The sequence below is a fragment of the Pseudophryne corroboree genome, chromosome 2, assembly GCF_028390025.1.
Source record: "Pseudophryne corroboree isolate aPseCor3 chromosome 2, aPseCor3.hap2, whole genome shotgun sequence".
Lineage (NCBI taxonomy): Eukaryota > Metazoa > Chordata > Amphibia > Anura > Myobatrachidae > Pseudophryne > Pseudophryne corroboree.
In genome coordinates, this window is record NC_086445.1 from 14,211,962 (window position 1) to 14,235,537 (window position 23,576).

At 53.4% G+C, this 23,576-nt stretch overlaps 1 protein-coding gene across 1 annotated transcript in view; it reads left to right on the top strand.

The window, feature by feature from the left end:
- LOC134988935 (olfactory receptor 52B2-like) overlaps positions 1–23,576 on the top strand; it is a 35,455-nt gene that overhangs the window by 762 nt on the left and 11,117 nt on the right. The window lies entirely within an intron of this gene.

Consider the following 23,576-nt stretch of genomic DNA (forward strand, 5'->3'; position numbering starts at 1 on the left):
AAAAAGAGGCGCAATGAGGTAGCTGTGTGAGTAAGATAAGCGACCCTAGTGGCCGACACAAACACCTGGCCCATCTAGGAGTGGCACTGCAGTGTCACGCAGGATGGCCCTTCCAAAAAACACTCCCCAAACAGCACATGACGCAAAGAAAAAAAGAGGCGCAATGAGGTAGCTGTGTGAGTAAGATAAGCGACCCTAGTGGCCGACACAAACACCTGGCCCATCTAGGAGTGGCACTGCAGTGTCACGCAGGATGGCCCTTCCAAAAAACACTCCCCAAACAGCACATGACGCAAAGAAAAAAAGAGACGCAATGAGGTAGCTGTGTGAGTAAGATAAGCGACCCTAGTGGCCGACACAAACACCTGGCCCATCTAGGAGTGGCACTGCAGTGTCACGCAGGATGGCCCTTCCAAAAAACACTCCCCAAACAGCACATGACGCAAAGAAGAAAAAAAGAGGCGCAATGAGGTAGCTGTGTGAGTAAGCTAAGCGACCCTAGTGGCCGACACAAACACCTGGCCCATCTAGGAGTGGCACTGCAGTGTCACGCAGGATGGCCCTTCCAAAAAACACTCCCCAAACAGCACATGACGCAAAGAAGAAAAAAAGAGGCGCAATGAGGTAGCTGTGTGAGTAAGCTAAGCGACCCTAGTGGCCGACACAAACACCTGGCCCATCTAGGAGTGGCACTGCAGTGTCACGCAGGATGGCCCTTCCAAAAAACACTCCCCAAACAGCACATGACGCAAATAAAAATGAAAGAAAAAAGAGGTGCAAGATGGAATTGTCCTTGGGCCCTCCCACCCACCCTTATGTTGTATAAACAGGACATGCACACTTTAACCAACCCATCATTTCAGTGACAGGGTCTGCCACACGACTGTGACTGAAATGACGGGTTGGTTTGGACCCCCACCGAAAAAGAAGCAATTAATCTCTCCTTGCACAAACTGGCTCTACAGAGGCAAGATGTCCACCTCATCATCATCCTCCGATATATCACCGTGTACATCCCGCTCCTCACAGATTATCAATTTGTCCCCACTGGAATCCACCATCTCAGCTCCCTGTGTACTACTTTGTGGAGGCAATTGCTGCTGGTCAATGTCTCCACGGAGGAATTGATTATAATTCATTTTAATGAACATCATTGTTACAAACCTGCAGCGGCCGCGGCGGCCGCGCTTGTCCCTACGGGTGGTCTGGTCTGCCCGGCGCCTCGTTCCCCCTGGCGGTCTCCGGATTCAGTGGCGGGTCGGCGCTGCTCCCCGGCGGCTTCCCGGAAGCAGGGACGCCGCCATCGCAAGTGAGGGCAAGCAGGCGGAGCAGGTCTGACGTCACCTGCCTGCTCCGTCAATCAGGCTGGGGCGGGGAGTTTAAAAGCGGATACCAGGCAGAGATCCGGTGCCTGAGTATCTTCGTTTCTCCTTCGGAAGCTGTGATTCCAGAGCTCCCTCGTCCTGTGCCTCCAAGCATCCTGTGCCTCCAAGCTCGTCCTGTGCCTCCAAGCATCCTGTACCTCCAAGCATCCCGTGCCTCCAAGCACCTCCGTGCCTCCAAGCACCTCCGTGCCTCCAAGCACCTCCGTGCCTCCAAGCACCCCGTGCCTCCAAGCACCTCGTGCCTCCAAGCACCTCCGTGCCTCCAAGCACCTCCGTGCCTCCAAGCACCTCCGTGCCTCCAAGCACCTCGTGCCTCCAAGCACCTCCGTGCCTCCAAGTACCTCCGTGCCTCCAAGTACCCTCGTGCCTTCAAGCACCTCCGTGCCTCCAAGCACCTCGTGCCTCCAAGCACCTCCGTGCCTCCAAGCACCTCCGTGCCTCCAAGCACCTCCGTGCCTCCAAGCACCTCCGTGCCTCCAAGCACCTCGTGCCTCCAAGCATCTCCGTACCTCCAGGGGCCTCCTAGCACGCCCTGTCCTTCCAGCACCTCAGAACCCCAATACCGCGGAGCCTCCGACATCACGGTACCTCTAATATCTCAGTACCCCAGCCTTCAGTATTTCTACGAGTCTTGTCTTACAGGAGACCGTCAAGAACTCCTCTGTGCCTCCCGCCTGCCGACGTAGTCCTGCATGAGGAAGACCTACATCCGGCCATCCCTACTGCGACCCAGTGGCGGTTCCTCTTCCCGGTCATCGGAAGAAGCCCCGAGTCCACAACACTCCCAAACCAGGTCAGTGATAGTATACTCAGGCCTAATGGACTCGGGGATTCGGAACACGGACTCGAGTGCCATCCAGAACCTGGCTTCCCGAGTACAAAGTCAGGAGGCGGCGCAAGGCCAGGTGATGCAGTACCTCCAGCAGTTGTCCGGACGTCTGGATCAGATCCAGGCGTCTCTGGCCTCAGTAATTCCGGCTCCTGCTCCAGTGGTCGCACCAGTTGTCGTTGCCAGTAATGTTCAACCATCGGCTGGTATCACTCCACGTCTTCAGTTGCCTACTCCGTCCCGCTATAATGGGAATCCCAAAAATTGCCGCGGTTTCTTGAACCAATGCGAGGTACATTTCGAGCTACTTGCACACAACTTTCCTACAGACCGGTCCAAGGTAGCATATATCATTTCTTTATTGGAAGGTTCTGCTCTGGATTGGGTGTCTCCACTATGGGAACGGTCCGATCCCATGGTTTCCAACTATACCAACTTCATCTCGTCCTTTCGAAGGATTTTCGACGAACCCGGCAGAATGACCACGGCTTCTTCCGATTTGCTCCATGTTCGGCAAGGCGCCCGTTCCGTGGGCCAGTATGTGGTTCATTTCCAGACCATTGCTTCCGAACTACGCTGGAATAATGACGCCCTGAGAGCTGCCTTCTGGAACGGTCTTTCCGACCGGCTGAAAGATGAGCTGGTTACTAGAGATCTGCCGGATCCATTAGAAGATTTGATTTCTCTGTGCGTCAAGGTGGATCTTCGGATGCAAGAGCGTGGAAGAGAACGTAGCCATTCAGATCGTCCCAGGCTCCGGAATCCTACTCCTAGGCCGGTGGCCTCACCTAGCTCAGATGAGCCCATGCAAATTAACCGCTCCCGACTGTCTCCAGAAGAACGACAGCGTCGTCGTGAGGGTAAACTCTGCCTTTACTGTGGAGCCGCAGATCATTTTCTTAAATCTTGTAAAGTCCGTCCGGGAAACGGGCAGTCCTAGCTTGTTCCGGAGGAGTCAAGCTGGGAGTTGCGACAAAAGCTTCTCCAACTTCGGACTGTTTGCTTCCAGTAACTCTAGTCTCCAACTCAGTCTCCAAGTCTTGTGAAGCCCTATTGGACTCCGGAGCTGCGGGGAACTTCGTTTCTTCCATCTGTGCCCAAAGTTTGGGTTTGAAGTTACGGCCTATCGAGCGGCCAATCTCACTGACGGCTATCAATGGGACTAGAATTGCCAAAGGTCTTATAAGGTGGCGCACGGGGCCAGTTAAGCTGCAGGTCGGGGCTCTACATCAGGAAGATTTGGAACTCTTGGTAATCCCAGAAATGTCCCATGATCTGGTTCTTGGAATACCTTGGCTAAAAAGTCATAATCCCCACATCGACTGGAAGTCGTCACAAATTCTGTCCTGGAGTTCCTTTTGTCACACTAATTGTCTTACTCCTGTCTGTCCGCTCCGTGTCACTTCCAAGACGGATGAAGAGCACATTCCGGAGGCATATCAAGGGTACAAGGACGTGTTTTCGGAACAAGCTGCGGACCTATTACCACCTCACAGGCCTTGGGACTGCTCTATTGACCTTGTCCCAGGGAAGACGCCACCCCGTGGTCGCACATATCCTCTGTCTCTTCCTGAGACCCAAGCCATGTCGGAGTATATTAAGTCCAATCTGCTCAAAGGATTCATTCGCCCCTCTTCCTCCCCTGCTGGTGCAGGCTTCTTTTTTGTGAAGAAAAAAGACGGAGGGTTGAGACCATGCATCGACTACCGCGGCCTAAATGACATTACTATTAAGAATAAGTACCCTTTGCCACTAATCACAGAGTTATTTGATAGGGTTCGTGGGGCCCGCATTTTTTCCAAACTCGACTTGAGAGGAGCTTATAATCTTATACGCATCCGAGAGGGGGATGAATGGAAGACTGCCTTTAATACCCGAGATGGGCATTACGAATACTTGGTGATGCCATTTGGTCTTAGTAATGCTCCCGCGGTTTTCCAGGGATTCGTCAATGAAATCTTTCGTGATATGCTGTATCAGAGCGTTGTGGTATATTTGGACGACATATTGATTTTTTCCAAGAATCTTGTCGAACACAGGTTACAAGTCAAAGAAGTACTACACCGTTTACGAGAGAATCATCTCTACGCCAAGCTCTCCAAGTGTACATTTGAAGTAACATCTATTCCGTTCCTCGGTTATGTCATCTCGGGGACGGAGCTTCGCATGGATCCGGAAAAGTTATCTGCCATTCGTGACTGGACTCAACCTCTTTCCCTGAAAGCAATACAAAGATTCCTGGGCTTTGCGAACTACTACAGGAAATTCATTAAGGGTTTCTCCACCATTGTTGCGCCCATTACTGCCCTGACGAGGAAGAGTTCCAATCCTAGTCTGTGGTCCCCGGAAGCCATTTTAGCTTTTTCTCGTTTAAAATTAGCCTTCATGACGGCTCCAGTTCTCAAACAACCAGATTTCGATGAACCCTTCTTCTTAGAAGTTGATGCGTCTTCAGTCGGAGTTGGGGCTGTTCTCTCCCAGTATTCCTCTGATAAGAAACTACATCCGTGTGGCTTCCATTCTCGTAAGTTCTCTCCGGCCGAACGGAACTACACTATTGGAGACCAGGAACTCTTGGCAATCAAGTCTGCCTTGGAAGAATGGAGATATCTTCTGGAAGGGGCTAAACACGTGTTTACTATCTACACAGATCACAAGAATTTGCTGTACATCAAATCCGCACAGTGCTTGAATCCTCGCCAGGCAAGATGGGCACTTTTCTTTTCCCGATTCTCGTTCATTATCAAGTACCGGGCCGGGAGTCTCAATATTAAAGCAGATGCACTTTCTCGTTCACAAGTTTCCTCTGACGAGGATGAACCTCCGGAGCGGGGTTTAATTCTGAATCCAGTTTCTGTCTCTGTTGCTTTAACTACTCCAGCTCCTCCTCCTGGAAGAATGTCCGTACCAGCTAGATTCCGCTCAAGGATACTACTGTGGGTCCATAACTCCAAGTTTTCCGGTCATCCCGGCGCTCAGAAGATGTACAAGTTTCTGCAAAGATCTTACTGGTGGAACACCATGAGGAAGGATGTACAAGATTGCGTTAATTCCTGTCCCCAATGTACACAACACAAATCTCCTCGTTTGCCTCCTGCAGGGTTACTTCGTCCTCTGCCTATCCCTGTGAGACCCTGGACTCACATTTCCATGGACTTCGTCACTGACCTGCCCTGTTCCAAAGGTTTCAACACCGTTTGGGTTATCGTTGACCGTTTTTCGAAGATGGCACACTTTGTGCCCTTGACTGGTCTTCCAACAGCACCGAAACTGGCACTACTGTTTATCCGAGAACATTTTCGTTTGCATGGGTTGCCACAAGAGATTGTTTCTGACCGAGGAGTACAGTTCACCGCCAGGTTTTGGAAAGCCCTTTGTTCGACTCTGCAAATCAAACTTAAGTTTTCGTCTGCTTATCATCCCCAAACAAATGGACAAACGGAACGTGTCAATCAGGATCTAGAGACTTTTCTTCGTCTGTACCTCTCTCCTTCACAGGACAATTGGGTGGAGTTGCTGCCTTGGGCGGAGTTTGCCCACAACCATTTGTTTCATTCTTCCACTGGGGAATCACCATTTTTCGTCAATTACGGGTTCCATCCCCGTGTTCCGGAATTTCCAAGCCTTCCGTTAGTAGAGGTTCCTGCTGTAGTATCCACTCTACGACACTTTGGACAAATTTGGAGGAAGGTTCATGCCAATCTTAAGCAGGTTTCGGCTCGGTACAAGTTCTTCGCAGATAAGAAACGGCGAGCTGCACCTCAATATAAAGTTGGGGACAGGGTATGGCTGTCCACACGGAACCTCCGGCTGAAGGTGCCTACCATGAAATTCGCTCCAAGGTTCATCGGGCCCTACCCTGTGCTAAAAGTCTTAAATCCTGTGGTCTGTAAACTGGGTTTGCCTGCCCATCTTCGAGTACCTAACGCCTTTCATGTTTCTCTACTCCGTCCCCTCGTTCTGAATCGGTTCCACTCAGCACTCCCTAGGTCAACGTCAGTAGTGGCAGAAGCCGGAGCAGAGTTTGAAATCAAAGCTATTCTTGACTCCCGTTATCTTCATAAAAAATTACAGTACTTGGTGGACTGGAAGGGTTACGGTCCTGAGGAAAGAAGTTGGATTGGAGCTACTGAAGTAATGGCTCCTCGTCTGATTCGGATCTTCCACTCCAAACATCCGACTAAGCCCGGGAAGTGTCCAGGGGCCACTCCTGGAGGAGGGGGTACTGTTACAAACCTGCAGCGGCCGCGGCGGCCGCGCTTGTCCCTACGGGTGGTCTGGTCTGCCCGGCGCCTCGTTCCCCCTGGCGGTCTCCGGATTCAGTGGCGGGTCGGCGCTGCTCCCCGGCGGCTTCCCGGAAGCAGGGACGCCGCCATCGCAAGTGAGGGCAAGCAGGCGGAGCAGGTCTGACGTCACCTGCCTGCTCCGTCAATCAGGCTGGGGCGGGGAGTTTAAAAGCGGATACCAGGCAGAGATCCGGTGCCTGAGTATCTTCGTTTCTCCTTCGGAAGCTGTGATTCCAGAGCTCCCTCGTCCTGTGCCTCCAAGCATCCTGTGCCTCCAAGCTCGTCCTGTGCCTCCAAGCATCCTGTACCTCCAAGCATCCCGTGCCTCCAAGCACCTCCGTGCCTCCAAGCACCTCCGTGCCTCCAAGCACCTCCGTGCCTCCAAGCACCCCGTGCCTCCAAGCACCTCGTGCCTCCAAGCACCTCCGTGCCTCCAAGCACCTCCGTGCCTCCAAGCACCTCCGTGCCTCCAAGTACCTCCGTGCCTCCAAGTACCCTCGTGCCTTCAAGCACCTCCGTGCCTCCAAGCACCTCGTGCCTCCAAGCACCTCCGTGCCTCCAAGCACCTCCGTGCCTCCAAGCACCTCGTGCCTCCAAGCATCTCCGTACCTCCAGGGGCCTCCTAGCACGCCCTGTCCTTCCAGCACCTCAGAACCCCAATACCGCGGAGCCTCCGACATCACGGTACCTCTAATATCTCAGTACCCCAGCCTTCAGTATTTCTACGAGTCTTGTCTTACAGGAGACCGTCAAGAACTCCTCTGTGCCTCCCGCCTGCCGACGTAGTCCTGCATGAGGAAGACCTACATCCGGCCATCCCTACTGCGACCCAGTGGCGGTTCCTCTTCCCGGTCATCGGAAGAAGCCCCGAGTCCACAACACTCCCAAACCAGGTCAGTGATAATCATCTTCTCCACATTTTCTGGAAGTAACATCGTACGCCGATTGCAGACAAGGTGAGCGGCGGCACTAAACACTCTTTCGGAGTACACACTTGTGGGAGGGCAACTTAGGTAGAATAAAGCCAGTTTGTGCAAGGGCCTCCAAATTGCCTCTTTTTCCTGCCAGTATAAGTACGGACTGTCTGACGTGCCTACTTGGATGCGGTCACTCATATAATCCTCCACCATTCTTTCAATGGGGAGAGAATCAGATGCAGTGACAGTAGACGACATGTCCGTAATCGTTGTCAGGTCCTTCAGTCCGGACCAGATGTCAGCATCAGCAGTCGCTCCAGACTGCCCTGCATCACCGCCAGCGGGTGGGCTCGGAATTCTGAGCCTTTTCCTCGCACCCCCAGTTGCGGGAGAATGTGAAGGAGGAGATGTTGACAGGTCGCGTTCCGCTTGACTTGACAATTTTGTCACCAGCAGGTCTTTGAACCCCAGCAGACTTGTGTCTGCCGGAAAGAGAGATCCAAGGTAGGTTTTAAATCTAGGATCGAGCACGGTGGCCAAAATGTAGTGCTCTGATTTCAACAGATTGACCACCCGTGAATCCTTGTTAAGCGAATTAAGGGCTCCATCCACAAGTCCCACATGCCTAGCGGAATCGCTCCCTTTTAGCTCCTCCTTCAATGCCTCCAGCTTCTTCTGCAAAAGCCTGATGAGGGGAATGACCTGACTCAGGCTGGCAGTGTCTGAACTGACTTCACGTGTGGCAAGTTCAAAAGGTTGCAGAACCTTGCACAACGTTGAAATCATTCTCCACTGCGCTTGAGACAGGTACATTCCACCTCCTATATCGTGCTCAATTGTATAGGCTTGAATGGCCTTTTGCTGCTCCTCCAACCTCTGAAGCATATATAGGGTTGAATTCCACCTCGTTACCACTTCTTGCTTCAGATGATGGCAGAGCAGGTTCAGGCGTTTTTGGTGGTGCTCCAGTCTTCTGTACGTGGTGCCTGTCCTCCGAAAGTGTCCCGCAATTCTTCTGGCCACCGACAGCATCTCTTGCACGCCCCTGTCGTTTTTTAAAAAATTCTGCACCACCAAATTCAAGGTATGTGCAAAACATGGGACGTGCTGGAATTTGCCCATATTTAATGCACACACAATATTGCTGGCGTTGTCCGATGCCACAAATCCACAGGAGAGTCCAATTGGGGTAAGCCATTCCGCGATGATCTTCCTCAGTTGCCGTAAGAGGTTTTCAGCTGTGTGCGTATTCTGGAAACCGGTGATACAAAGCGTAGCCTGCCTAGGAAAGAGTTGGCCTTTGCGAGATGCTGCTACTGGTGCCGCCGCTGCTGTTCTTGCGGCGGGAGTCCATACATCTACCCAGTGGGCTGTCACAGTCATATAGTCCTGACCCTGCCCTGCTCCACTTGTCCACATGTCCGTGGTTAAGTGGACATTGGGTACAACTGCATTTTTTAGGACACTGGTGAGTCTTTTTCTGACGTCCGTGTACATTCTCGGTATCGCCTGCCTAGAGAAGTGGAACCTAGATGGTATTTGGTAACGGGGGCACACTACCTCAAGAAATTGTCTAGTTCCCTGTGAACTAACGGCGGATACCGGACGCACGTCTAACACCAACATAGTTGTCAAGGCCTCAGTTATCCGCTTTGCAACAGGATGACTGCTGTGATATTTCATCTTCCTCGCAAAGGACTGTTGGACAGTCAATTGCTTGGTGGAAGTAGTAAAAGTGGGCTTACGACTTCCCCTCTGGGATGACCATCGACTCCCAGCAGCAACAACAGCAGCGCCAGCAGCAGTAGGCGTTACACGCAAGGATGCATCGGAGGAATCCCAGGCAGGAGAGGACTCGTCAGAATTGCCAGTGACATGGCCTGCAGGACTATTGGCATTCCTGGGGAAGGAGGAAATTGACACTGAGGGAGTTGGTGGGGTGGTTTGCGTGAGCTTGGTTACAAGAGGAAGGGATTTACTGGTCAGTGGACTGCTTCCGCTGTCGCCCAAAGTTTTTGAACTTGTCACTGACTTATTATGAATGCGCTGCAGGTGACGTATAAGGGAGGATGTTCCGAGGTGGTTAACGTCCTTACCCCTACTTATTACAGCTTGACAAAGGCAACACACAGCTTGACAAATGTTGTCCGCATTTCTGTTGAAATACTTCCACACCGAAGAGCTGATTTTTTTGGTATTTTCACCAGGCATGTCAACGGCCCTATTCCTCCCACGGACAACAGGTGTCTCCCCGGGTGCCTGACTTAAACAAACCACCTCACCATCAGAATCCTCCTGGTCAATTTCCTCCCCAGCGCCAGCAACACCCATATCCTCCTCATCCTGGTGTACTTCAACACTGACATCTTCAATCTGACTATCAGGAACTGGACTGCGGGTGCTCCTTCCAGCACTTGCAGGGGGCGTGCAAATGGTGGAAGGCGCATGCTCTTCCCGTCCAGTGTTGGGAAGGTCAGGCATCGCAAACGACACAATTGGACTCTCCTTGTGGATTTGGGATTTCGAAGAACACACAGTTCTTTGCGGTGCTTTTGCCAGCTTGAGTCTTTTCATTTTTCTAGCGAGAGGCTGAGTGCTTCCATCCTCATGTGAAGCTGAACCACTAGCCATGAACATAGGCCAGGGCCTCAGCCGTTCCTTGCCACTCCGTGTGGTAAATGGCATATTGGCAAGTTTACGCTTCTCCTCCGACAATTTTATTTTAGATTTTGGAGTCCTTTTTTTACTGATATTTGGTGTTTTGGATTTTACATGCTCTGTACTATGACATTGGGCATCGGCCTTGGCAGACGACGTTGCTGGCATTTCATCGTCTCGGCCATGACTAGTGGCAGCAGCTTCAGCACGAGGTGGAAGTGGATCTTGATCTTTCCCTAATTTTGGAACCTCAACATTTTTGTTCTCCATATTTTAATAGGCACAACTAAAAGGCACCTCAGGTAAACAATGGAGATGGATGAATACTAGTATACTTATGGATGGACCAGCGACTGCCGACACAGAGGTAGCTACAGCCGTGGACTACCGTACTGTGTCTGCTGCTAATATAGACTGGATGATAATGAGATGAAATTAATATATATATATATATATAATATCACTAGTACTGCAGCCGGACAGGTATATATATTTATTATGTAATGACTGATGACGGACCTGCTGGACACTGTCAGCTCAGCAGCACCGCAGACTGCTACAGTAAGCTTCTATATTAGTATGTATCAAGAAGAAAGAAAAAAGAAAAAAACACGGGTAGGTGGTATACAATTATGGATGGACCAGCGACTGCCGACACAGAGGTAGCTACAGCCGTGGACTACCGTACTGTGTCTGCTGCTAATATAGACTGGATGATAATGAGATGAAATTAATATATATATATATATATATATATAATATCACTAGTACTGCAGCCGGACAGGTATATATATTTATTATGTAATGACTGATGACGGACCTGCTGGACACTGTCAGCTCAGCAGCACCGCAGACTGCTACAGTAAGCTACTATAGTAGTATGTATCAAGAAGAAAGAAAAAAAAAAAAACCACGGGTAGGTGGTATACAATTATAGATGGACCAGCGACTGCCGACACAGAGGTAGCTACAGCCGCGGACTACCGTACTGTGTCTGCTGCTAATATAGACTGGATGATAATGAGATGAAATTAATATATATATATATATATATATAATATCACTAGTACTGCAGCCGGACAGGTATATATATTTATTATGTAATGACTGATGACGGACCTGCTGGACACTGTCAGCTCAGCAGCACCGCAGACTGCTACAGTAAGCTACTATAGTAGTATGTATCAAGAAGAAAGAAAAAAAAAAACACGGGTAGGTGGTATACAATTATGGATGGACCAGCGACTGCCGACACAGAGGTAGCTACAGCCGTGGACTACCGTACTGTGTCTGCTGCTAATATAGACTGGATGATAATGAGATGAAATTAATATATATATATATATATATATAATATCACTAGTACTGCAGCCGGACAGGTATATATATTTATTATGTAATGACTGATGACGGACCTGCTGGACACTGTCAGCTCAGCAGCACCGCAGACTGCTACAGTAAGCTACTATAGTAGTATGTATCAAGAAGAAAGAAAAAAAAAAAAAACACGGGTAGGTGGTATACAATTATGGATGGACCAGCGACTGCCGACACAGAGGTAGCTACAGCCGTGGACTACCGTACTGTGTCTGCTGCTAATATAGACTGGATGATAATGAGATGAAATTAATATATATATATATAATATCACTAGTACTGCAGCCGGACAGGTATATATATTTATTATGTAATGACTGATGACGGACCTGCTGGACACTGTCAGCTCAGCAGCACCGCAGACTGCTACAGTAAGCTACTATAGTAGTATGTATCAAGAAGAAAGAAAAAAAAAAAACACGGGTAGGTGGTATACAATTATGGATGGACCAGCGACTGCCGACACAGAGGTAGCTACAGCCGTGGACTACCGTACTGTGTCTGCTGCTAATATAGACTGGATGATAATGAGATGAAATTAATATATATATATATATATATATAATATCACTAGTACTGCAGCCGGACAGGTATATATATTTATTATGTAATGACTGATGACGGACCTGCTGGACACTGTCAGCTCAGCAGCACCGCAGACTGCTACAGTAAGCTACTATAGTAGTATGTATCAAGAAGAAAGAAAAAAAAAAACACGGGTAGGTGGTATACAATTATGGATGGACCAGCGACTGCCGACACAGAGGTAGCTACAGCCGTGGACTACCGTACTGTGTCTGCTGCTAATATAGACTGGATGATAATGAGATGAAATTAATATATATATATATATAATATCACTAGTACTGCAGCCGGACAGGTATATATATTTATTATGTAATGACTGATGACGGACCTGCTGGACACTGTCAGCTCAGCAGCACCGCAGACTGCTACAGTAAGCTACTATAGTAGTATGTATAAAGAAGAAGAAAGAAAAAAAAAACGGGTAGGTGGTATACAATATTATATATATATTATATACAATTATATATATATATATATATTAAACTGGTGGTGATTATTAAACTGGTGGTCAGGTCACTGGTCACACTATCAGCAACTTGCAAGTAGTACTCCTAAGCAGACAATCATCATATATATTATACTGGTGGTCAGTGTGGTCACAATGGCAGTGTGGCACTCTGGCAGCAAAAGTGTGCACTGTACGTTATATGTACTCCTGAGTCCTGCTCTCAGACTCTAACTGCTCCCCACTGTCAGTGTCTCCCCCACAAGTCAGATATACATTATACAGTCACACTATCTATCTATCACTTCAGCAAGTAGTAGTACTCCTCCTAATGCTCCCCAAAATTACTACTGTGTCTCTCTCTACTCTAGTCTCACTCTCTTCTCTATAAACGGAGAGGACGCCAGCCACGTCCTCTCCCTATGAATCTCAATGCACGTGTGAAAATGGCGGCGACGCGCAGCTCCTTATATAGAATCCGAGTCTCGCGATAGAATCCGAGCCTCGCGAGAATCCGACAGCGGGATGATGACGTTCGGGCGCGCTCGGGTTAACCGAGCAAGGCGGGAAGATCCGAGTCGCTCGGCCCCGTGTAAAAAAAAATGAAGTTCGGGCGGGTTCGGATTCCGAGGAACCGAACCCGCTCATCTCTACTTCTGGCTAATTAAATCTTTTTGTTTTTAATGGATGCTACACATATCGCACCATATGAATATAATATATACAATAATATTACCAGTGCGATCACAGACATTTTCAGTCCTGGCATCCGTATGCGGCTTGTAAAAGGGGGCATGCATGACGCGGACACTACAAATGGCGGCATGCCGTGAGTTGGGGGCGTGGACTCGCGGCATGCCCCATATTGCTTGGCAACAGGGCACTACGGGCAGCGGCAGCGTGGGGCCAACCAGAGAGCCGGAAGCTGTGCTTTGCGTGGCCTTCCCAGCTCTCTGTTGACTGGACTGGCCCATCTGCGCTTTTGGCATTTGCGAGTTAGGGGGCATGGACTCGTGGCACGCCCCCATATTGCTTAGCAACGGGGCACTAGGGGCGGCAGCAGCGTCGGAAAAACCAGGGAGCCGAAAGCTGTGCTGTGCGTGGCCTTCTCGTTTCTCTGTTGACTGGACTGGCCCACCAGCCCATCGGCCCTTTTGCCATTTGCCAGAAGTGCAAGATGGGCAGTCCGACCCTGTGACCAGCACATTTCTGGCCTGGGGGGCTCACACCCCGTGCTCTATGTTCGGCATTATGTCTGTTTTGCCAGTGTTTGGAAAATTAAGTTTGATTTTGGTCATCGCAGCCAGTGAGGTCCTCCACCAGCCCATGTAGATCTTCTTAGTAACACTGATGGTGACAGACCTCCTCCGCTGTGTCAGTGGCCCCAAGTATATTCTGCTATAATTCTGATGAAATGCTCTTGTATTGCTGCCACAACCAGGTCTTCCCCATTCATTGGCTCTTTGTGATTGAGTCACCGATCCTCTTGGATACGGCTGATGAAGGTTCAAGTCCAGGGCAATTATTAACTCTCACCTATATAACACTCTCAACACATAGCTTCTTACTAATGTAACATTTTGTAACACTTAAATCTCTCACTAGTGTGATGCCTTGTGGAGGTTGGCTTGTGCTGGCCTGGAGAGCCCCATGCCCTGGACTTGAATTTTAGTGTTAGAAACCCCACCTGATGAGGTCACCTGGTTATGGTTGGTGGGACCCATATTTTTTAGTTCAAAATTATGCTAAGAACCTCAAGTTTACTCCATGTTAAATTGCAGAGTTTATTATAATTGTTCTGATTGTCAGTTCTTAGCTTTTAGAGTGTGCACCGGCATTTTCTCTCTTGTTTTGTGTAGAACTACAAATCTCAGCATTTTAGCAACTCTCATTATGTTTCGAATTAGGGTGTGCAGTCCACGCACCCCCCCCCCTTCATATATTATTTGGGCAGTTCTAAGTTTCATGTCTTCAGGAACTTGGACCAAACCCTTCATTACACGTAGGTCCCACAGAAGTCTCATATTGCTTCTCTACATTCAGCCATTTTTTTCTTTCATAGCGCATCAAGTACAGTAGGTCAAGGTAAATACCACTTGGTGTCCACACCCTTCTGGCCAACCTCTAAGTCCTTCTCCCTCCAATGATGAACTCCATCATTTATTGTCTTAGACCCAGAGAGGTGGATAGATGCTGGTTGCCATGTTGAGAAGATGATCTGAAACATAGAATGTGACGGCAGATAAAAACCACTTGGCCCATCTAGTCTGCCCCCTTTTTTTTTTTTTTTTTTACATTATTTTTTACTCTAACCTTGTTTGATCCTTATTTCTTTGTAAGGATATCCTTATGTCTATCCCATGCATGTTTATATTGCTCTACTGTCTTAGCCTCTACCACCTCAGATTCCGACTCTCCACCTGTACTCTGAGGCCTATTTTTGCGTCAGAAGCCGGCTACTGTATGACACTGCTCTCCTGCCACTCTGCAAACTGCTGTCCTTGCTCCCCAACCGCCCACTTACCTTCATCTGAGCCCCAATTTGAGTGAACATTCAGTAGGAATAAATCCAATAGATGAAAAACGGTATCATTTCTGCACCAATTGTTACATCATTTTCCTATAATAAAGGCTGCAAATGTTTTAATTTATCCATCTATTCCTGTGATTTCCTGGGGACTCAGGTCAGGGAACGCAGCCAGCAGCCAGTACGTCTCATGTGGGTAATACGTAGGTAGGTTACTGCTTTATATAAGGGCTCACACACAGCCGACAGTTTATTGTGCACAATATGACTGATCTTACCAGGGATAATGGCGTCCGTCGGAGGGGTAGGGGTGGCAGTACCGGGCTGTGTCACATCTCATAGGTAAGTCTGGCTTTGTTTTTACACCTCACAGATTATATGTATTGAGGATATTGATAAGCTTAGAATAATTTCCTACAAAACTTCTGCCACTTATTTCAGTGCAAACGTGGCTCTATAGGAACAGGTGAGGGTCTTATGTCACCAGTACAATTATAAGGAAATAATGTGAACCACAGCTACAGTACTGTATATTATAAGCATTGCAAGCAGGTTCCAGAAATTCAGCAGTTGATATATATGACGTTAAATATATTATGATGATATGCAGAACAGCTACTGCGATATTTATGTAACGGAAGCATACCAATGAGCCCTTACTGCTGCTTCCGTCGCGCCAAACAACAACTCTCGGCGCACCAGGTACCGTGCGACTCGGCCGTACTGAGCATCTTTTGCGCTCAAAATGTGCAACATTTGTACACTTGTGAGCGGTGGCGTCTGAATCTGTGTAAGATGCCTCCGGTGTGAGCGGCTGCGGCTTTATGTCACGCCAAGTTCCGCTGTGCTTCATCTGCCACATGTACGTGTGTTATACCAGTTGCGGTGCGGTTACTGTCACAGCCCGGCAGCTCTAGTACATTTCTGAGCAGCTAAGACGGAATGGAGGGCCGGTGGCTTATATGGATATACCCGCTGCGGTCCCTCCTTGCTGCATTCGGGGGATATGCCGCAATTATTACAGTATGTGATAAATGTGCCCTTTAGATTTCAGCAGCTCTGTGATTGTTCTGCGTGTTGTTGTTGTTTGTAGGGAGTTGTCGGTTCCTGTCACAGCTGTTGCGGAGTTGTTGTACCCAGTATCTCAGGGAATTAGGATGGTGCCATAGCTGTGGCTGGTTTGGAGTTATTACAAGAATGAAGTGACCTGATCACTCGCAGGCAATTTTTGCACTGCTACGATCAGATAGTCGCCGCCTATGGGGGTTGTGCAAGTGTGCGATCGCATGTGCAGCGGAGCTGTGCAAACAGGTTTTGTGCAGTGTCTGCGCAGCCCAGGACTTAGCCGATGTGATCGCTTCAGCCTGTACAGGACCGGAACTGACGTCAGACACCCGCCCTGCAAACGCTTGGACACGCCTGCGTTTTTCCAACCACTCCCAGAAAACGGTCAGTTGCCACCCACAAACGCCTTCTTCCTGTCAGTCTCCTTGCGAACACCCTTGCGATCGGACTCCTCGCAGAATCCGATCGCAGAGGCACGATCCCCTTTGTTGCCAGCCGCCCCGCCTGCGCATTGCGGTGTATACGCATGCGCAGTTCGGACCAGGTTGCAGGCTGTGAGGAAACGCAGCCTAGCGACCAGGTCTGAATTAGGCCCACTGACGGAGCGCTACCGGTTTGCATGTGACAACTGTCAGCAGGACATGCTTCGGTCCTTAAATTACCAGCATGTGCACGGTCATTACCGTCATCACTGACAGCGGGTACGACAGGGGAAAGGGCTCTGTTTAGTAAAGTACACAGACATAGTGACAATTACTGCATGTAACTTCTTTCTGGACAGAGTTTGCAGTAAAGGTCTGTCCCAGCAACGTTCCTGCAGATCAGCCTCAATTCTCCGAACTGAGGTTATTCTCCTCTGTGCACGCGCCGGCTGGGTCGGACGCATCACCCGACTTCAGATGAGGCCGGAGAGGGATGAGAGAGCTTGGCAGGACCAGCTGCGCATGTGCTGCATTAAGGTGATGGGTCCTGCTGCTGCATCTCCCCCCTCAAGTCCCAGGTGTGTGCGCGGGGGTCTGTATTATATATATAATCAATGTAGATAGATAGATAGATAGATAGATAGTGTGTGTATATATATATATATATATATATATATATAATTTCAGCTTATCGAGGGGATCTGAGTCGTGACGTCGGACTCGGATACGGAAACGAGCATGTTTTGGATTCTATAAAAGTCCCTCCTGCGTGGATTCGGACGCCATTTCACACAGGAGATCCGTCGGAGACCGATTGGTCAGGGCTCAGGGTTTTCTGGTTACCAGCACTACCAGCTAAAAAAATGTAACTTAAAAGCCCTGACCCATTTTATACTGCACAGTGGGCCGAAAGCCAGGAGAGGCAGGGTGATGTGCCATGTAATAATAATATTTACTACAAAGGAGCACTGTGTTCGAGGGGCACTGTTTAAATAAATAAAAAATGCTATTGGGGCACTGTGTCTTCTTTTTAAAGCGCCACTATTCTGTATATTTCATTTTTTTACAGCCTTTTAGGAGCAGTGTGTTGTGTCATTTTGTGGTGTTGCAGTATTATTGGTAAATTCTCAGCCACATAGGCCACCTAGTGGATTCATTCTGTAATTGCATTACTTCCATTTAAGTATAGAAGATCGACACAGGGAAAGGTCGACAGGTTTGTGTAGTTTTCACCCCATAACATAGGGAACCACAATTAGTGTACCGCATCCCCTCGCATGGTTTCTATTCCCTATCGTAGTCCACCTGGATGGTACAGTCTGTTTAAAAAAAAACGTAAAAAGTTGTGTCAACACGTGTCGGCTGTCAGTATGTCAACCATTGCTATGTCGACCATTTGAACCGGTCAACCTTTTTTTTGCCTGTCAACCTTTCGCAGTGTTGACCTTTAGTCAGTGTTACATGTTGACCATATGGGGGCGACCTATTTCTTGTCGACCTAGACATTGTCTATCTAAACATTGGAACCCTTAAATCTGTAGCACTGTATTTCCCTGTAATCCCTCGACATCAGTGGTCGGGGAACAGGGGTAAATTACCCCAAATGGGGTAAAAATGAAATTCCTGGGGGTAATGGACGGTCGCGCTGCAGAGACACAGCCCCGTCCAGCACAAGCCGGCTTGCGATGTGAGGTGCTGATGTCATACCGCGCTCCCTTCTGCCCGCCCTGCACTGTGCTCCTGGACACCCTGTGCTGTGTTCCTGGCCGCAGTGTGATGTGCTGATGTCATACCGCGCTCCCTCCTGCCCGCCCTGTGCTGTGCTCCTGGCTGCCCTGTGCTGTGTTCCTGGCCGCGATGTGAGGTGCTGACGTCACACACCGCTCCCTCCTGCCCGCCCTGCGCTGTGCTCCTGGCTGCCCTGTGCTGTGTTCCTGGCCGCCCTGCACTGTGTTCCTGGCTGCCCTGCGCTGTGCTCCTGGCTGCCCTGCGCTGTGCTCCTGGCCGCCCTGCGCTGTGGTCCTGGCCGCCCTGCGCTGTGCTCCTGGCTGCCCTGTGCTGTGTTCCTGGCTGCCCTGCGCTGTGCTCCTGGCTGCCCTGTGCTGTGTTCCTGGCCGCCCTGTGCTGTGTTCCTGGCCGCCCTGTGCTGTGTTCCTGGCCGCCCTGTGCTGTGCTCCTGGCCGCCCTGTGCTGTGTTCCTGGCTGCCCTGTGCTGTGTTCCTGGCCACGATGTGAGGTGCTGACGTCACACCGCGCTCCCTCCTGCCCGCCCTGTGCTGTGCTCCTGGCTGCCCTGTGCTGTGTTCCTGGCCGCGATGTGAGGTGCTGACGTCACACACCGCGCTCCCTCCTGCCCGCCCTGCGCTGTGCTCCTGGCTGCCCTGTGCTGTGTTCCTGGCCGCCCTGCGCTGTGCTCCTTGCTGCCCTGTGCTGTGTTCCTGGCCGCCCTGTGCTGTGTTCCTGGCCGCCCTGTGCTGTGTTCCTGGCCGCCCTGCGCTGTGTTCCTGGCTGCCCTGTGCTGTGTTCCTGGCCGCGATGTGAGGTGCTGACGTCACACACCGCTCCCTCCTGCCCACCCTGTGCTGTGCTCCTGGCCGCCCTGTGCTGTGTTCCTGGCTGCCCTGTGCTGTGTTCCTGGCCGCGATGTGAGGTGCTGACGTCACACACCGCTCCCTCCTGCCCGCCCTGCGCTGTGCTCCTGGCCGCCCTGTGCTGTGTTCCTGGCTGCCCTGCGCTGTGCTCCTGGCTGCCCTGTGCTGTGTTCCTGGCCGCCCTGCGCTGTGCTCCTGGCTGCCCTGTGCTGTGTTCCTGGCCGCCCTGCGCTGTGCTCCTGGCTGCCCTGTGCTGTGTTCCTGGCTGCCCTGCGCTGTGCCCCTGGCTGCCCTGTGCTGTGTTCCTGGCCGCCCTGCGCTGTGCTCCTGGCTGCCCTGTGCTGTGTTCCTGGCCGCCCTGCGCAGTGCTCCTGGCTGCCCTGTGCTGTGTTCCTGGCCGCCCTGCGCTGTGCTCCTGGCTGCCCTGTGCTGTGTTCCTGGCCGCCCTGTGCTGTGCTCCTGGCTGCCCTGTGCTGTGCTCCTGGCTGCCCTGTGCTGTGTTCCTGGCCGCCCTGCGCTGTGCTCCTGGCTGCCCTGTGCTGTGTTCCTGGCCGCGATGTGAGGTGCTGACGTCACACACCGCTCCCTCCTGCCCGCCCTGCGCTATGCTCCTGGCTGCCCTGCACTGTGCTCCTGGCTGCCCTGTTTTGTGTTCCTGGCTGCCCTGTGCTGTGTTCCTGGCCGCCCTGTGCTGTGCTCCTGGCCGCCCTGTGCTGTGCTCCTGGCCGCCCTGTGCTGTGTTCTTGGCCGCCCTGTGCTGTGCTCCAGGCCGCCCTGTGCTGTGCTCCTGGCCGCCCTGTGCTGTGTTCCTGTCCGCGATGTGAGGTGCTGACGTCACACCGCGCTCCCTCCTGCCTGCCCTGTGCTGTGTTCCTGGCTGCCCTGTGCTGTGTTCCTGGCCGCGATGTGAGGTGCTGACGTCACACACCGCTCCCTCCTGCCCGCCCTGCGCTGTGCTCCTGGCTGCCCTGTGCTGTGCTCCTGGCTGCCCTGTGCTGTGTTCCTGGCCGCGATGTGAGGTGCTGACGTCACACACCGCTCCCTCCTGCCCGCCCTGCGCTGTGCTCCTGGCCGCCCTGTGCTGTGCTCCTGGCTGCCCTGTGCTGTGCTCCTGGCTGCCCTGTGCTGTGTTCCTGCCCGCCCTGCGCTGTGCTCCTGGCTGCCCTGTGCTGTGTTCCTGGCCGCCCTGTGCTGTGTTCCTGGCCGCCCTGCGCTGTGTTCCTGGCTGCCCTGTGCTGTGTTCCTGGCCGCGATATGAGGTGCTGACGTCACACACCGCTCCCTCCTGCCCGCCCTGCGCTGTGCTCCTGGCCGCCCTGTGCTGTGTTCCTGGCTGCCCTGTGCTGTGTTCCTGGCCGCGATGTGAGGTGCTGACGTCACACACAGCTCCCTCCTGCCCGCCCTGCGCTGTGCTCCTGGCCGCCCTGTGCTGTGCTCCTGGCTGCCCTGTGCTGTGTTCCTGGCTGCCCTGTGCTGTGTTCCTGGCCGCCCTGTACTGTGCTCCTGGCCGCCCTGTGCTGTGTTCCTGGCTGCCCTGTGCTGTGTTCCTGGCCGCGATGTGAGGTGCTGACGTCACACCGCGCTCCCTCCTGCCCACCCTGCGCTGTGCTCCTGGCTGCCCTGTGCTGTGTTCCTGGCTGCCCTGCGCTGTGCTCCTGGCTGCCCTGTGCTGTGTTCCTGGCCGCCCTGCGCTGTGCTCCTGGCTGCCCTGTGCTGTGTTCCTGGCCGCCCTGCGCTGTGCTCCTGGCTGCCCTGTGCTGTGTTCCTGGCTGCCCTGCGCTGTGCCCCTGGCTGCCCTGTGCTGTGTTCCTGGCCGCCCTGCGCTGTGCTCCTGGCTGCCCTGTGCTGTGTTCCTGGCCGCCCTGCGCAGTGCTCCTGGCTGCCCTGTGCTGTGTTCCTGGCCGCCCTGCGCTGTGCTCCTGGCTGCCCTGTGCTGTGTTCCTGGCCGCCCTGTGCTGTGCTCCTGGCTGCCCTGTGCTGTGCTCCTGGCTGCCCTGTGCTGTGTTCCTGGCCGCCCTGCGCTGTGCTCCTGGCTGCCCTGTGCTGTGTTCCTGGCCGCGATGTGAGGTGCTGACGTCACACACCGCTCCCTCCTGCCCGCTCTGCGCTGTGCTCCTGGTTGCCCTGCACTGTGTTCCTGGCTGCCCTGTGCTGTGTTCCTGGCCGCGATGTGAGGTGCTGACGTCACACACCGCTCCCTCCTGCCCGCCCTGCGCTGTGCTCCTGGCCGCCCTGCGCTGTGTTCCTGGCTGCCCTGTGCTGTGTTCCTGGCCGCGATGTGAGGTGCTGACGTCACACACCGCTCCCTCCTGCCCGCTCTGCGCTGTGCTCCTGGTTGCCCTGCACTGTGTTCCTGGCTGCCCTGTGCTGTGCTCCTGGCTGCCCTGCGCTGTGCTCCTGGCTGCCCTGCGCTGTGTTCCTGGCTGCCCTGTGCTGTGTTCCTGGCCGCGATGTGAGGTGCTGACGTCACACACCGCTCCCTCCTGCCCGCCCTGCGCTATGCTCCTGGCTGCCCTGCACTGTGCTCCTGGCTGCCCTGTTTTGTGTTCCTGGCTGCCCTGCGCTGTGCTCCTGGCTGCCCTGTGCTGTGTTCCTGGCCGCCCTGTGCTGTGCTCCTGGCCTCCCTGTGCTGTGCTCCTGGCCGCCCTGTGCTGTGTTCTTGGCCGCCCTGTGCTGTGCTCCTGGCCGCCCTGTGCTGTGCTCCTGGCCGCCCTGTGCTGTGTTCCTGGCCGCGATGTGAGGTGCTGACGTCACACCGCGCTCCCTCCTGCCTGCCCTGTGCTGTGTTCCTGGCTGCCCTGTGCTGTGTTCCTGGCCGCGATGTGAGGTGCTGACGTCACACACCGCTCCCTCCTGCCCGCCCTGCGCTGTGCTCCTGGCTGCCCTGTGCTGTGCTCCTGGCTGCCCTGTGCTGTGTTCCTGGCCGCGATGTGAGGTGCTGACGTCACACCGCGCTCCCTCCTGCCCGCCCTGCGCTGTGCTCCTGGCTGCCCTGTGCTGTGTTCCTGGCCGCGATGTGAGGTGCTGATGTCACACCGCACTCCCTCCTGCCCGCCCTGCGCTGTGCTCCTGGCCGCCCTGCACTGTGCTCCTGGCTGCCCTGTGCTGTGTTCCTGGCTGCCCTGCGCTGTGCTCCTGGCTGCCCTGTGCTGTGTTCCTGGCCGCCCTGTGCTGTGCTCCTGGCCGCCCTGTGCTGTGTTCCTAGCCGCGATGTGAGGTGCTGACGTCACACACCGCGCTCCCTCCTGCCCACCCTGCGCTGTGCTCCTGGCCGCCCTGCGCTGTGTTCCTGGCTGCCCTGTGCTGTGTTCCTGGCCGCGATGTGAGGTGCTGACGTCACACACCGCTCCCTCCTGCCCGCCCTGCGCTGTGCTCCTGGCTGCCCTGCACTGTGTTCCTGGCTGCCCTGTGCTGTGCTCCTGGCTGCCAAGCGCTGTGCTCCTGGCCGCCCTGCACTGTGTTCCTGGCTGCCCTGTGCTGTGCTCCTGGCTGCCCTGTGCTGTGTTCCTGGCCGCGATGTGAGGTGCTGACGTCACACACCGCTCCCTCCTGCCCGCCCTGCGCTGTGCTCCTGGCCGCCCTGTGCTGTGTTCCTGGCTGCCCTGCGCTGTGCTCCTGGCTGCCCTGTGCTGTGTTCCTGGCCGCCCTGCGCTGTGCTCCTGGCTGCCCTGTGCTGTGTTCCTGGCCGCCCTGCGCTGTGCTCCTGGCTGCCCTGTGCTGTGTTCCTGGCCGCCCTGCGCTGTGCTCCTGGCTGCCCTGTGCTGTGTTCCTGGCTGCCCTGCGCTGTGCCCCTGGCTGCCCTGTGCTGTGTTCCTGGCCGCCCTGCGCTGTGCTCCTGGCTGCCCTGTGCTGTGTTCCTGGCCGCCCTGCGCAGTGCTCCTGGCTGCCCTGTGCTATGTTCCTGGCCGCCCTGCGCTGTGCTCCTGGCTGCCCTGTGCTGTGTTCCTGGCCGCCCTGTGCTGTGCTCCTGGCTGCCCTGTGCTGTGCTCCTGGCTGCCCTGTGCTGTGTTCCTGGCCGCCCTGCGCTGTGCTCCTGGCTGCCCTGTGCTGTGTTCCTGGCCGCGATGTGAGGTGCTGACGTCACACACCGCGCTCCCTCCTGCCCGCCCTGCGCTGTGCTCCTGGCCGCCCTGCGCTGTGTTCCTGGCTGCCCTGTGCTGTGTTCCTGGCAGCGATGTGAGGTGCTGACGTCACACACCGCTCCCTCCTGCCCGCTCTGCGCTGTGCTCCTGGTTGCCCTGCACTGTGTTCCTGGCTGCCCTGTGCTGTGCTCCTGGCTGCCCTGCGCTGTGCTCTTGGCTGCCCTGCACTGTGTTCCTGGCTGCCCTGTGCTGTGCTCCTGGCTGCCCTGTGCTGTGTTCCTGGCCGCGATGTGAGGTGCTGACGTCACACACCGCTCCCTCCTGCCCGCCCTGCGCTATGCTCCTGGCTGCCCTGCACTGTGCTCCTGGCTGCCCTGTTTTGTGTTCCTGGCTGCCCTGCGCTG